Genomic DNA, 6419 nt, shown 5'->3' with positions numbered 1-6419 from the left:
AAAACATTGTCATTGACTAAATTTCAACTATATTTATTAAAATCCCTTTTCTTCTGTTTGTGTAGCTGAATGCCCTCCTTCATGGACTTCATATAGAGACCGTTGTTTCTTGTTCAACAGTACTGAAATGATCTGGATTTATGCTGAGGTATAATTCTTCAACTGTTCTTTGTATTTGTGTGGCATGTTGGTCTAGGGCAGTCCTTCTCAAGTAGTGGGGCGCGCCCCCCTGGGGGGGGCCCGAGCAATGTCGGGGGGCGCGTGTGACCCTGAGGAACATTTTGCGGCAGGAAGTTTTTATTTCTCTTTTTTTTGCACCATTCTCATTTTGTCAGGGTGCGTTCGACAACTGTTTGCTAAAATCTGGCAACTCTCAGTTTTAATAATAATGAAGTTATGAACAAATATGTCTTCCTTGTTGTTTGAGGAGCCGTGATTGAACCGTCGCTCCCTCTGCTGCTGAGCAGCTGCTGACGCTCGTCACCCGCAGCACGCGTTAGTTACCTGCCCCACTTTCACTTTAACTTTTTTTGTTTGTTTTTTGTTTTGTCAAAGCACAAATTTAATGTTTTTTAATACAGAAGTAATGTTTAATAAATGTTAGGACTCTTATTCTTTGCTAACAAAATATATTTTATGTCATTAAACAACTTGTCAGGTTCTTCTCTTGTGAGCACGTTCCACTGGACCCACCAACACAACCACACACACACACACACACGCACACACACACACACACACACACACACACACACAGCCTGCTCGCTCTTGCGCTGTTTGCAACTTCTCTGCTGCTCTGAAGTCCAGGTCCAGCCAAGGCCGGATTAACCATATGGGCAACTGCCCAGGGGCCCATGATCTCTAAGGGGCCCATGATCTCTAAGGGGCCCATGATCTCTAAGGGGCCCATGATCTCTAAGGGGCCCAGGGCAGTGAGGGCACAAGCAGAATATCTGGTTACCTCCTGCTTTACTTGGAGCCCTGCTCTGCATTTGTTCAGCCCCGCCTCCTCCCAGCTGCTGCAGCTCTCCGTTTTTTTTTTCAATCGGATCCTCGACGGTGCGACCTGTCAATCAACTCAGAAGGCGTGTCAGTAACTGACCAATCGACGACCTCAATTTGTCCTGAAGGTAAACGCCCCTTACCTGCTGACAAGCTCATCAGTTGTTTTTTCTTGAGAAACATTGTTTTAATTAAAACAATAAGTTTGTATCTGTTGCGAGATGATTCTAGCAGTTTTGCAGATTTTTAATCTACTTAGTGAAGAATTGTTTGACTTAAAATTGTTCATAAAACAGGAAGGAGGGATTATTATCACTCCCTTACTACAGTGAATATGGTAAATGGTAAATGGACTGTACTTATACAGCACCTTTCTATCTTATTTCAAGATACTCAAAGCTCTTTACAACAATCTGTGCCTCAATTATACAGCTCTATACTAGATCACTACAAAGCCAATTGAACAAATCATTCTAAAGAGACTAATCAGAGCTTTAGATCACATTCATACACTGATGGGACACACATCGGAGGCGATGAGGGGTTCAGTGTCTTGCCCAGGGACACTTCGGCATGTGACATGGTGCTTTGCTATAAGTACGACTATATTAATGACATCAGAGGAAGCTGAGCTTCAGTTATCCACATAAAATAAAATGTCATCAGCATGAAAAGAAGGAAAGTTAAGTTTGAGATTAATCCAGTTTCTGATGTTTGACCAAACACTTTGTATTGACATGAAAAACAATGCTCGAGGGATTCATCTTCTGATTTACAACAGACACATAAATCAACCTCAAATTTAAATCTTCTTTGCAGAAACATGGCTACAGGATATATCTTATTTATTATTTTAAAATGATTCTCCTTCACTTTAGGAGATTTAGGCCATTTGACAAATTTAGAATGAGCAGAAGTCATTCTGGTTTTATGATTTATATTAGGAGGTTTCTTGAAGGAATCTTTGTTATAATCAGTAAATCCTTTATCTCAAACATTCATTGATAATCTTATTTCATTTGAAGTCAACTAAGTTACAGATGTTTAATTTTAATGTGGGCATCAAATCGTCACCTTTGAATATATAATATTTTTAATTCATTGAATCGGCTGTTGGTCAGGTTACTTCTTGTTGTGCCATTAGCTCTAAAATAGTTACTGAATCAAGTGTTTACTTCCATCCATCCGTGGGGGGGTACAGCCTAAGTGGGGAGGTCCAGACTTCCCTTTCCACAGACACTTGGACCAGCTCCTCCAGGAGAATCCCAAGGAGTTCCAAGTATTTACTTATGTTGGTAAAACTAGATGTTAAACAACCGTTAAAATACAACAGAATGCAGGAAATGGCATCTACTTTATAAAAAATTTACCCCCCCATCAGTGTGATCTATATTTCTATATTTTTAAAATTTAATGTTAATAAGGATACAATGCTATGTAGAGGTGTACTTATAACAATTTTATAGACAAATTATACTATTTGCAGTCGCGCGGAGAGTTGGGGGGGTGCGAAATGTTTACTTCTTCCTAGGGGGGGCGTAACAGAAAATAATTGAGAAGCACTGGTCTAGAGTCAAAGTTTATAACATCAAAACTGCATCATTACAGTTTTAAACTGAGAAAGTTCCTCAAATGAGAAGCAAAACTACAGAACCCATTGATTGTTTAATAGATGTTCCTTGGTCACAAATTAAACCTTCAATTACTTAATATCTTGTTGGTGATTATGATATTATGGTGCAACACAGAGCGCTTCTTTGGAGCCGGCTGCATTTTACGTAGCGCCGTCTTAAACACCTGTGGATGATCTAAGGCAGTAATCTGTTCATCTGTCATGGACGTGCGTGACATTTTTAGCTTGAATCAGTTGCCAACCTGATAGTTTTAAAACCTGGTGGTCAGTTTAATCAGAGACTTCACAGAGAGGTTATTACTGCCATGTTAGTAGTCTCCTGTACAACTAGCTCATCAGAAATATGAAGATTGTTTATGCTGCCATCTTTCCACACAGGAATACTGCATTGCCCATGATGGACATCTGGCCTCCTTCCATGACAGAGATGAGTACGACTTCATCAGGAGACTCATTGTGAGCGCTACTGGAACCAACACAAAAGCTTGGGTTGGAGCCACCATGGCAAATGAGGTGAGGATTTTGTGTAGCAATCTAACTAGTGGAACGATGGAAAGAGTTTTCTGTAAAGCTTTTCACAATCAGCATTAAAAAGACCTAACTTCTGAAACCTTCCTCTCACAGGACCATGTGTGGGCATGGATCGATTACTCCAACTTCACCTACACTCATTGGGGCCAAGGGGAACCAAACAACCCCAGTGTAGACAAGAACTGCATGGAAATCAACATGAATGGTACGCACGATGATTTCTGATCTTTAAACACACGTTTCCAATGTGAACGAGAGTATTAGAATTAATTTGTGGGTCGTTCGTTATGACACCTGTTTGGCATTGTTTTCATACACTTTTGTCAGTTTGTGTTTTGTTTTTAATTATTCATTTCAGAAGGAAAAAACTTCTAATTCCAATTTCTGTTTTTTTTTTATCTTTTTTTGCTTTACAGGACAAGATTTTGTCACCAATGAAGAGTGCACACAAAAAAATCCTTTTGTTTGCGCTAAAAAAGTGTAACTGTGTTTTTATTGTCCCGACAACATGATGATGTCACTTCCAGCAGGAGGTCAAACCTGAAAGACGTTCCTTCTGGAGGACAACTGGTCAAATCTGATGTCTTATTCAGATAATTAGCTTGAATAAATGCATGACTTTGAATGTTTTTGTCTTTATTTGTCTGTCTGGGATAATCTTAGTAAAACTGTTCCAGAGTTGGTACCACTGCAACAAAATGACTTCACCATCTGAAGAAGAGTTCCTCAGTGTGACCTCAGAAGAAGTCAAGTCAAATTTATGTATAAAATTCATAAAGCAAGGAATAGAACATCAAATATTAGGGAAAGGTAAATAATGGCAGGTTGGCTTTCTTGGACTGTGAGGTCTGTCTCTGATAGAGGACATTTGCAAACTGAGGTGTACCACAAACCCACCCACACAGACCAGTATCTGCAGTTTGACTCCCATCACCCTTTGGAGCACAAGTTAGGAGTCATCAGGACTCTGTACCACAGAGCAGACAGCGTCCCCACTAACTCAGGAGCCAGGCAGAAGGAGAAATCCCACACAAGACAGGCTCTAGAGCAATGTGGATATCCTAACTGGGCCTTCCTGAAAGAAGAAACCCAAACAGGACTCCAGTCAGCCATCAGGTGAAAAGGAGGAACCCAGACCCAGACCAGTGGTCATTCCAGATGTTGAGGGAGTATCAGAGAAACTGAGACGTCTATTTTCTAAACATAACGTCCCAGTGGCTTTTAAACCCCAAAATACATTAAAGACTGGTTCATCTCAAAGATATTGCTGCCATGTTAGTTGTCTCCTCTACAACTAGTTCATCACGATGATGAAGATGAGATGATTGTTTATGCTGCCATGTTTCCTCACAGATTTATTGCATGGACCATGGTGGATATTTGACCTCCTTCCATGATGAAGATGAGTACAACTTCATCCGGCGTCTCATTGTGAATGCTACGGGAACCAACACAAGATCTTGGGTTGGAGCCACCAGGGCAAATGAGGTGAAGATTCTGTGCAGCAATCTGACTAATGGAAAGAGTTTTCTGTAATTTCTCAATCAGCACGAAAAGAAAGAAGTAACTTGTGAAAACTTGCTCTCACAGGAAGGTGCGTGGGAGTGGATCGATTACTCCAACTTCACCTACACCCATTGGGGCCAAGGGGAACCAAACAACCCGGAAGGAGACAAGAGCTGCATGGAAATCAACAAGGATGGTACCCAAGATGAAAACCATCTTTAACATCTTTAAACATGTTTCCAGTGTGAACAACAGAATTAGCTTTTACTTGTGGGTCACTTTGTCTGAAACAATATATTACATGATTTTCTCTGGTCATTCTTTACGACACCTGTTTGTCTCTGTTGAAGACAACATGGTGTTCCTACATTGTTCTCCGTTTGTGTTTTGTTTTTATTCATTTCAGAAGAAAGAAAACTCAGGGGAACTCTCCTAATTCCAATTTCTGTTATTTTGAATCTTGTTTTGCTTTACAGGACAAGATTACGCCGCCGCTGGCCACTGCACACGACCAAATGCTTTTGTTTGCTCTAAAGATGCGTAACTGTGTCTTTGTTGTCACGACAACGTGATGATGTCACTTCCAGCAGGAGGTCGAGCCTCGAAGACGTCCCTTCTGGAGGACAACTGGTCAAATCCGAAGTCTGCTTCAGATTATTAGCTTGAATAAATGCATGTCCTCACATGTTTTTATCTTTGTCTGAGATAATCTTAGTAAAACTGTAACTAGTTCCAGGATTGGTACCGCAGCGACAAAATGATTTCACCGTCTGAAGAGGAGTTCCTCAGTGTGACCTCAGCAGAAGTCCAGTCAGATTTATTTATAGAGCACGTTTCAAACAGAAACTGTTACCAAAGTGCTTCACAATAAAAGCACAGCATCAAGTAAAACATCAACAACGTATAATTAAAAGCATCAAAAGTAAAAACATTAAAACACAGACACAATGAGAAACAATGGGATAATAAATCAGACCATCGTGTTAAACGTGAGCGACTACAGGTGCGTTTATTTTTTATTGAAGCGCCTGAAGGTGATGGAGACTGGAGCAGATCAGCTGAGAAGAGTTTGTTCGCTTGACGTAATCAGAGCTCTCTGCTCTGAAATAGTAATTTCAATTCAATCTTTATTTATACTGGTTGTTAGTCTCATTGAGCCTCATCATTTACAAGAGAGACCTGTTTCTAATCACTTTAATTAAATGTTTACAGATGTTTAACAACTGGCTAAAATACAACAAAATGCAGGAAATGGCATCTCTTTTATTACAAATTTTCTGGGGGAGGACCCCCCCCCCGGGACCGCCTGCTATTTGTGTTCTGGCATCCTGATCCTGGTTCTGCTAAAGGTTTCTTCCTCATGAGGGAGTTTTTCTTTCCACTGTCGCCTTCATGCTTGTTCAACATGAGAGTTAAACTCAGAGCTGCTCCTCAGATAAATAATGTTCAGTTATTATTTTATAGATGAATGTTTCTGATCAATTATTTTATAGATGAATGTTTCTGATCAATTATTTTATAGATGAATGTTTCTGTTAAATTATTATTTTATAGATGAATGTTTCTGTTAAATTATTATTTTATTGATGAATGTTTCTGTTCAGTCCCTGAGACGACTTCTGTTGTGACTTGGAGTTTTCTGAATAAACTGGATGGAGTTGAACGCTCAACACCGACTGCAGTCGTGGTTTTGAGGTTTAGTGGTAAATACTTTTACCACAGGCTCACGTTGGTTTAAAGTTTTAAA

General features: G+C 40.0%; 1 long non-coding RNA gene across 1 annotated transcript; it reads left to right on the top strand.

Moving 5' to 3' along the window:
* The first annotated feature begins 3032 nt into the window (after positions 1-3032).
* Positions 3033-3606, top strand: LOC119417225. The gene is made up of 3 exons (XR_005187134.1): positions 3033-3148; positions 3260-3371; positions 3583-3606. It is a non-coding gene; the product is annotated as an uncharacterized LOC119417225 (long non-coding RNA).
* The last annotated feature ends 2813 nt before the right edge of the window (positions 3607-6419 follow it).

The sequence above is a fragment of the Nematolebias whitei genome, chromosome 11 (assembly GCF_014905685.2).
Source record: "Nematolebias whitei isolate Nwh7 chromosome 11, NemWhi1, whole genome shotgun sequence".
Lineage (NCBI taxonomy): Eukaryota > Metazoa > Chordata > Actinopteri > Cyprinodontiformes > Rivulidae > Nematolebias > Nematolebias whitei.
Note: the sequence above shows the minus strand (reverse complement) of the source record. Positions and strands in the feature narration are given on the sequence as shown.